The 10000-nt window shown below is 44.1% G+C and overlaps 1 protein-coding gene across 1 annotated transcript in view; it reads right to left on the bottom strand.

Moving 5' to 3' along the window:
* Nucleotides 1–10000, bottom strand: part of celsr3 (cadherin, EGF LAG seven-pass G-type receptor 3) — a gene marked incomplete at its 5' end in the record, with an annotated part of 148125 nt that overhangs the window by 96916 nt on the left and 41209 nt on the right. The gene's annotated exons all lie outside the window — the stretch shown is intronic.

Below are 10000 nucleotides of genomic sequence, written 5' to 3'. Positions count from 1 at the left end.
CATTTTGATGCGATAGCACTTTTGCAGCATATAATGTCCATTCGGCATTTTGTGGTATATATGAACATTAGCAAACAGGTGTCGTAATTGATGCAAGAGCGTACCCGTCTTATTGACTCTAGTTTCATTACTAGAGGCAGTGGAGAGGCATCAACTAGATCAAATCTAACTATTAAAACTCAGCTAGTTAAAACCATTCACCAACAAATCAATCTATTTGCCGCTTCCATTCACTGCAACATTAACCACACGAACCCATGGTGTCCCAATTCTACAGTAGGCATGTAATAATAAGCAGACATTCTGCAAAAATATAGGTGAACATTCTGCGAATCAGATCTACAAGCTCACACAAGCTTGGTGTAGAAGGGGGAAAAAAGGAGGGGGACCAAGTCCAGATCTCGGGCCAAAGGAAGCAGTTTAAGTGGGTAAACTTGTGAGCAAGATTCATGGCGAGAATATACCTCTGATTGGACTGCAGGAGATGGTAAAAGGCAGGGAGATTATCCCGCTTCCATTTGTGTAGCACCAATTTCCGCCCAGTGCGCCCGTCACAAAGCACAGCGCAAAGCAAGCACAGTGCCTCCTGACCAGCCCAGGCATTGGTCAGTACACAGAAGCATGGCGCTGATTACTGACTCATGACTTGCTGCTATTTGAAACGCTCCCCTGAACGGCGATTTGTGAGATTGAGTTTGCTGGGGCGCGCTGGTACACTCACACACGCTCGCGCGCACGCACACTACACACACACACTAAAGTGCATTCATACCACACCCACACTTATCAGCACATTATTTCGCATACACACACACAAATAATTTTAAAGTGCACTCGAGCACTCACTAGCATATAAAATAACTCTCCCCATTCCACACACACACACACACACACACACACACACACACACACACACACACACACACACACACACACACACACACACACACACACACACACACACACACACACACACACACACACACACACACACACACACACACACACACTTCTGTCGTGGTGCGTCTTGCCTTCCACGTCTATATTCTAAAATAACAGCACTTCTCTCCTTCACTTCTAGTCACCGCAATCTATTCTTCCTCTCGTCTCCTTCCTTCTCTATCTCTCCCCACCCCTCATCTATCCCTCCATTCCTCTTTCCATCCACGGCGTACATAACCACCCCTCTTCCTCCTCCCTTCATCCTGTTGTTCTCCCCCTCTCTATTCTTCTTTTTCTCTGTGGCGTTAATGCATTCTCTGCACCCCTTCATTCCGAGCCATGTTTTATTCATCAAAGCCACCGTTCCTCCCATGCACCCCTCTGGCATCCGCTTCGCCCCCTACCACCACCCAACCAAACCCACCCTGCACACGCACGCAGCCACACGCAGCCACACACACACACACACACACACACACACACACACGGTTCATCCCCAGAGGGCCAACTATACAGTATAACTCTCAATTCCTCTTTCTTTTTCCACAACTCTTCCTCGGTTCCAACTCCATTCTTTCTCTTTCTTTTCACTGCTTTGTCTCTCAGTTCTTCTGTTCACATTTGCTATAGTATGTACAGTATTTTTCTATAAAAAGGTATACAGTTACTTACACATAGCATCAACACGGTTTCATTAATTGGCACAGTATCAGTGTCAGTCAGGACCAGAGGACCCTGCAGCTACACAATGATCTCTGGGACGGTGGTTCGAATCCCGGCTCCTCCTGTCCACATGTGGAAGTGTCCTTGGGCAAGACACTGAACCCTACATTGCCTCCAATGAGTCGGTCGGTGTGAGCTTGCCACCATTGGTGTATGAATGTGAGGACGCTGGCGTCGACTGTTCGCCGCTTCACCTCCCAATGTATATCCCATTGTAAAGCGCTTTGAGCACTTGGAAAAGCGATATAAAAATGCAATTCATTATTGCACAACAAAACCAGGCAGGTCAAGTCCAGAATGATGCACTAACAAAAGCACAGAGGTTTCATCATCATCATTTTTCGACCGAGGTCGAGATCATGGATTTCACAATGCCACGCCAGACTTTCTGGTCCTTCATTGTCATTCCCAGTTCCTGCTCTCATTAAAAGGCGGGTGTAAGTGCCATCCAACCGTTTCTCTAATTTCTTTGAAAGTGTCCATCTCTCAGAGCCACAGAGTAGAATCGGCTCAACGGTCGGTTTACAAGAAGTGAGGCAAGCAAACACAGAATGCTACAGCAAACAAAGACGTGAACACACACACACACACACACGCTAACCGCATCTAGGAACTGGCAGAGGACCTGAAGGGGTGAACTGGTTTAAATGCAGAGAAGAGTTGATGATGCAACAATGATCAGCTCTGTGTGGACCCCAGGAGGGGTGTCTGGATCTGATTGGTTGAGGGGGAATGAGGTGAGATGAAAGGACTGGCAGCACTAACAAGGAAACAGAGGTGAAAGTAATGGTGACTAATAGACTGTGGCCAGAGCGAATGGAGAAACGGAGAGAGAGACAGAGAGATGGTGACGGAGACAGACCGTGTGGATTTCATTGTGCACCTCCGGTGTTGATTTCGTAAAACTACGACGACGACCTATTTTCAACCATTACGCCGACATAAGATTTCGACTAAAACTAGACTAACAACTAAAACATTTCAGATGACTAAAATATGCCAGAATTTTTATTCAAAAGACTATGACTAAAACGAAATGTAAGTTGTCTGTCAACGCCGTTCGTGCACCATTATATATTCATAGTATATTCATCGTTTCTAATTCTATACTGTCTCTGAATATATATTCTTTCAGGGTGAACTTTTTAACTCAAATCTTTGCTTCCCTGGAACAACATATGTTCAGCTAGGGGTCAGCGGCCAATAGATTGTATGCGTATGCATAAAATGAATGGCAAATCGAGTGGCAAAGTGAGTGGAAAAGTGAGTTTAACATTTGCTTTGCTTAATGCAATCAAATAGGACTTTTCTGTTTAGATGTATGGGCTGTCAAGGCCAGGAAGTAGTTTTTTGCCACTCAGTAGCTGCTCCCACATAACTTCCCGGAATGATGCATACCCTCTATTACATATATTTTTGGGGGTCCTTGAAAATGTCCTTGAAAATGTTTTGAGAACCACTGCTATAGAAACATGGGTTTTTCTGAAAACTGTCAAGCTTTTCAGCATATCTGCTCTCACTGCATTCCTCCATTTATCTCCCTCCGAAATAATTCACTTTCTCCATCACTTTTTCTCTCGTCTGCTCTCTCCGGCACAAAAACCCCTTTCCCAAATCAATTTACTCCCTCCGTTATTTGCCTCAGTCTTTCTTTGTGCTTTTTCGTCCTCACTCACCCACTCACATGTGCCGCAACTCTCAAGTGTGGCCCGAGCAAAATGCCAAGCATATACTGTAATTACCACCTGTGTTGTTTTCGTCGACTAAAACTAAGACGTCGACTACCTTTTCCGCTGACGAAAACTAAATGAAAACTAAGCTATGATGACTAAAACTAAGTTAAATGTATTGACAATTTCTTCAACAGATTAGACTAAAATGTGAGGAAGGGACTAGTGGACAAGAGATCCACTATAAGTCATTTATACTTGGTTGCATGCTGACAATATCTCACAACGCGTCGCAGCGCTTCAGCAAGTGTAAGACGGCATCAAGGCCCGTCAACTAAACCAACTGTAGATTTAGTTGACTAAAATCTTATGATATTTAGTCGACTAAAACCAGACTAACACTAACACAAAAACAACACTGGGCATATACTGTAATTACATACAGACACCTTCATATAGGCTGGCCGTCTTCGACTATGGGACCAGAGACAGTGGCATGGTTACACTGCATTGTGCTGGACATTCCACTATACAGGAAAGACAATTCTCTCTTCCCATTTCTTATACATACTGTGCCTTCATTTCACCATATCGTCCTCCATCTTAATTGAGTCGCCAACCTCTCTCTCTGACTCTCTTTCTCTTAATACATTTTGTTATATTTTGCTCTATTCTTCCCTGCTGCATTATGATGTTTGATATAACTTTCCCAACCCATCGTCACTTACAAAACATGTGCATTTGTTCTAAAGATAGATAGATAATCCACACACAGCCTCTCTGATCTAAAGTAATTAATTATTCACCTCTCTCTCATTCTCTCTCTTTATTCTTTGCATAGTTCATCCACACTACCCAACTTTCTCTCTCTCTCTCTCTCTCTCTCTCTCTCTCTCTCTCTCTCTCTCTCTCTCTCTCTCTCACTCTCTCTCTCTCTCTCTCACTCTCAAATATTCTGTTCTGTTTTATCACACCACAAACCAATTTTCCTTCCACATTTCTCGCTCTATCTGTGCACATGTGTGTGACTGTGTGTGTGTGTGTGTGCGTGTGTGTCTCTGCATGTGTGTGTGTGTGTGTGTGTGTGCATGTGTCTGTGTGCGTGCGCACGTGTCTGTGTGCGTGCGCACGTGTCTGTGTGCGTGCGTGCATGCGTACATCTCTGTTCACCAAAGCCTGTCTCTCATATGATGATTCTTGATGTAACACTTATCTGTTCATCACTCCTACAAGTGATCTAAATCCTACCTTGATCATTCATTTCTCTCCCTGTCCCTCTCTTCACCAAATGCAGTCCTTATCATCCACAAACCAATTTAATCTCCATTTCGCTCTTTCTCAGGTTATCTTCTACTCTCTGCAGTTCCTTCTTTCTTTCTTGGTGGAGAGAGTATGTTTTGCACTACGTCCGTGTGTGTGTCCGTCCGTCTGTGTACAGCTAATCTCCGGCACAGTTTACCCGGTCGATGCCAAATTTTGCACACACACACTCCCTGGATGCCAATGATGAACCTCTGACCCAGATTTTCCAGAACGGTCTGTTATAGTGCCACCAGGAGGCCGACTTTTTCTGTCCAAAAATCCCGCAATTCATTACACACTATCTCTATAGTCATGTGTTCAATCCGGATCTGTCCGATATTTCAGATTCCATCCCAATTGGCTTTCAAAGTTTGCAGGATTGGCCGGTTTTTAACAAAAAGTCTCAAATCATGAACGCAGCATGCAATTTACGTGAAATCTTTCACAGACTTTCTATAGGCTGAGGCCCCCCGGCTAAATTATTTAACACTTTGAGCACTATTAATATACTGTAGCATAAACCACTTTAAACCTATACAGTACATCAGCTATGTTTGAAAACTAGCTGATCTACAAGCTCACAGTGCATTGTGATGCAACGCATTGAGAGTTTGTAGATCTGTCATTTTCCCAAAAATGGGATGAGGATGAGGCCTGGGCAATGGCTCAGTGGTCCAGGCACCTTGGCTGGTAATCCAGTCTGGCCGCGGGTTCGACTCCCGATCCTGGGCAGGCGAAAGCCACAAAAAAAACCATTAAAAAAAAAGATTATTGGTAAGGGGGGTCTCAATTTGGATGGATTTGGAAAACATTTGAGAACGACTAGTTTAGAGATTGACGTCTTTACCCACATGAATTGTTTTCAAGCTGCTAGGAATCGAAACCTCTCTCTCGTTCTGTCTCCCATGATTCCTTCTACCACTTCCCATTTCATCCCCTCCAATCTAATTTTAATCTCTCTCTCTCTCTGCATTCCTTTAATTTATTTTCTCTGCAGCATATCCGCTATACAGTGCATTATGTTACTTCCGTCTATCTCACACTTCACCCGAGTCTGTTATGAAGTTAGGTATTAAAAACCCATTTAGACCTGAAGACGATTCTACAAATGCCTTCTAAATCCGACAGTTTTCTGAAAACACTGGGTGTGTTCGATATAGGCATGCTGACCAAACTGCCAATACAGACTAATAGGCGAGTGCGCTCCCGGTGTGAAACTGTGACTTTTCCGAAAGGCACCCCGTTTGAGAAAAGTAGCCGGGGCGCTCGGATAAAAATGCTTCTTATTAAACAACGCAGGATGTAGCAATGCTAATCGCTGTCCCAGCAAATGTGCACCGTGGCCCACGTGATGAGTACTTTGAGACCTGAATATTTGATCTTTGAAATCTGAATGTTTATATACACGTTCTCTCTGTAAATGTAGCGATGGCGTAAAACTGTCTTCAGTTGCGGTCATGTTTCAGGGCTACAAAAGCCCCTGCTGACGTGTCTCCTGTTCTAGCCTGTATATCCTGGTGGAGGTAGAGTTGTATTTCACTGTTCTTCCTCCTTTCATCCTGCACGCTGCGGTTTCAATGTCATATCGTTTTTTATTGCTTCTCACTAAGCCGTATGGGCTGACTTCACACAGACATGAATTTAGTGCAGTCTGACACCACCGGTGTCTGTAAAACACTCAAACCTCACAGTAATAATAGAAGAAGAGCCTTCTGGAAAACACCCTGAGACCATTGTTGTCTCATGTGACCCTCCAGGGAGACCAGGCGTAGTTATTTTTTATAGCTGATTAAAAAGACAATAAATATTAACACTTAATTATATTAATCCAATGTATTAATTAATTGTATTATTATTATTATTATTATTATTATTATTATTATTATATTAATCCAATATTAATCCAATGTAGCGTTTACGGTCACTCAAGCTGACTCACTAATTTAGAAAATAAGGGAGGAAACGGATTGACCTTTTAACCAGAGAACCGGGTTGTATTGCCATTTTAATACAGGCTAAAACTGGGTTGAGAGGGTGCCGAAAATAACAAAGAGGCTGCTCTGTCTGTCTCAGTCTAGGCTAGTCTCTCTCTGCCCACTGTCAGTGTGTCACTTCCTTTTAACACGAGTTGCTCGAGTTAATTAATTGTAGAACACTTCCCCTGCGGTTTGCGAGTTGTCCGAGTTGCGTTTTCATTGTTTAATCCACGTTTTAATCAGTTTTAAGTCACACGGGCAATCCACCGGACAGACTGGGATATGAGACTCGTTTTGATGACGTCATCGCAAAAAGGTCTGTCGCTCCGGCGTGCAAAGGGTTATGGGAAATTGAGTCCCTATTGTTTACAATGGAGGGGGTGGAACGGTGCTCTGTTCTGTTGTGGTCGGCACTTTGGAATACTTTTCAACACTACAACAAGCGATTACATACACCGTTTTAAAGTGGATTTTAATGACAAGCAACTCAAGCCTGAAAGACGGCCGTAAGTGGTCCGCAGTCAACCTGTTAAATGATCCAAATAAAGGAATATATATAACGCACTACAAAGGTCTTAAGAAATCTGCACTTGAATTATATAGAAATTCCGGTTAAAACCAACAAAAGAGTCTCTTTTGTGGCCCAAACACACTGACTCACGTCTATCACAAACCCCAAATGAAATGCCACGGAGAGAGGAAATGTTCCCAGCCTGAGGATGATGAGAAGACCTTCGTCTCAACCCCACACACTCAGCTGCTGTCCTGGGGTTGAATATCTCTGGAGCATTCAACCCTGTAACTCATCTATGCTGTCTCTCTCTCTGTCAACATTCCTCTCTGCCGTCTCAATGAGGACAGAACCCGTGTCTTAACCCTCGTCTATGAAAGCAATCAATGCCGTTTTAGACACAAAAAAACACACACACACACACACACAAAAAAGCCCACATCAATTCCAACCACACAGATGAGCTTTCAGGGAAGGGGATGAAGGGTATTAGCTCGGAGGGTTGGAGCAATGGAGGGGAAAAGGAAAGGACTGGGGGAGTGGGAGAGGGAGAGAAACGAGGGTTGGAGGATGTCTGGAGATTTCTCTGTGTTGCAGAATCAATCCAGCGTTGGTTTTGTTTGGTCTCTCTCTCTCTCTCTCTCTCCCTCTCTCCCATTCCCTTTTTTCTTGTCTTCCTTCCTATTGACCGCCTGCAGCATTGAAGCAATACCGCTGCACCAGCCGCCCACGCAGACACACACAGACAAGTAAAAACGCCCCAAAACTTTCCCTGGATCAACCAACCTCGTCCATCCATCCCTCCATCCATCCCTCAGTCTCCAAGGTTCCCTCCCTATCAGTTGGCTGTCTCTCCATCTCCCTCTCTCTTTATTTTTTCATTCCTCCTCCATTATCATTCTCATATGTTCCGTTTCTCTCTCTCTCTCTCTCTCTCTCTCTCTCTCTCTCTCTCTCTCGCCTTACACCTATATTTATTTTTGCTTCCATATCTCTTTTCCTCCGCTCCCTCCCCCCAGTGTTTGTCTTTCATTTCTCATCTTTCTTCCAGTCAACATCCAAAATACAATTTTCTTCTGCCTTTCTTTCCTCACTCTCCGTCTGTCATTCTCCCCGTTGTCCTATCTCGGTCAAACTCTACCACCTTTCACTCTTTCATCTCCTCTCGGTTCTTTGTCTTGCATTGCATATTTTGTTGTCCCTCTTTTCATAGACCATGCCTCTTCACTCTCTGTGGGGGGGTGTTTGTAGGGCGCTCTGGGGGTCTCGTCTCACCTCCAGCCCCCGTTTTGATCCAGAATGAAAGGGAACAGGAACACATCATACACCCGGCCTATACAGTACTGTACACACACACACACACACACAGTCACACACACACACACACACACACACACACACACACACACACACACACACACACACACACACACACACACACACACACACATGCTACACTCTCCTAACGTCTACCCTGCATGGCCTCTATCAACCACTGCCTAGAACAAACAAAGCAATGCCCCATGGCGTAAAATAAGAGAGAAGATAGAGAGGGTGAGAAAAGAGAGAAAGAAGATAAGTGAGTGATATACAGTATGAGAGAAATAGAGAAAGAAGGAAGAAATATACACTGTGCTCAAAAATTGGACGCATACATTAATTATGCTCCTGAGAATATTTATGCAAAATAATAATACATTCTTCTGGTGCTACCAAAACGGGAAACCGATTGAACCGAAAATGAGCACTCCTCTTGCCCCATGCCACCTGGAAAATGCCTTGTGTGGAGGGAGAGTGAGTGCATTTTCTGCCAGCGGCATCAGCCGCGGAGTCTCCGATAATTGCCGACAACACCCGCGGCAGGGTTTCACTGAAGTCCTTCAACCAGAAACCTGACCCTAACCACAACGCACAACACAACGCATGTCAGGAGCCACGGGTTGGGTTTTAACCAGCAACGCCGACACCCTTCCCCAAACCCTTACACTTCTTTTACTTGTAAAACGTACTGTTATATTGTCAATATTTTCAATAAAACAACATTTAAATGACATTACATATTGTTGTTGCTACTATAGCTTTTTTAGTTGGGATAAAAAATATGTTAATTTGGAGTCTTGATGGCCCAGGCAGCTGGCGTAGACATATATGATGATAACGATGTAAACGCGAGTGTGTGTGTGTGTGTGTGGGGGGGGGGGGGGGGGGAGAACAAACAGAGCAAAGAAAGCAAGAGAGAGAAAGGAGGAGAAAATATGTGATAGAGATAGAGGTGAAAGAATGGATTGAGGAGAGGAGACAGGAGAGGAGTTCATGCCTTCTGTGAAATGTCTGAACCTTTAAAAAAAAGGCAGATGCACACCTCTAAAGGTTGGTGACAGGTGCCGGTGCGTGTGGGACAAAGTGCAAATAATACAAAGGGGATCTCTGAATTACAAAGAAAATGACCTGTACAGTCAGGAAATGTTGCTCTTCGCTCTCAAGAGCAACATTTCTTTGCAAGTTCCGGGTCTTTTTCTTTGTTATTCAGAGGTTCCATTTGTACACTCTCAGAGTTAAGTTAACATTGATTGTACAATACGAATTGGGGTCCCAGAGATAGAAATGCCATTAAATGGGGGTCCGTAGACTAATGCATGTCAAACTGGAGGTCATTGAAATTAAATGGGTTGAGAATCGCTGCTAGAGCCGTAAGGATCTTCTCCTATGGGAGTCCCTGGCATGTCTTTTCAAATGGGGGTCCGCGGGCTAATTAGTGTCCATTTGGGGGTCCTTTGACATTGACAGTGCTCTACAGTCTACAGTATCTACCTCCACTGCTCTTAGATGGCCAGGTGCGAAGAGACAATGCAAAACGTCACACTGTGTTCTTCACA

The sequence above is a fragment of the Protomyctophum bolini genome (assembly GCF_963924005.1).
Source record: "Protomyctophum bolini genome assembly, chromosome: 5".
NCBI lineage: Eukaryota > Metazoa > Chordata > Actinopteri > Myctophiformes > Myctophidae > Protomyctophum > Protomyctophum bolini.
This window is presented reverse-complemented; position numbering and strand designations above follow the sequence as displayed.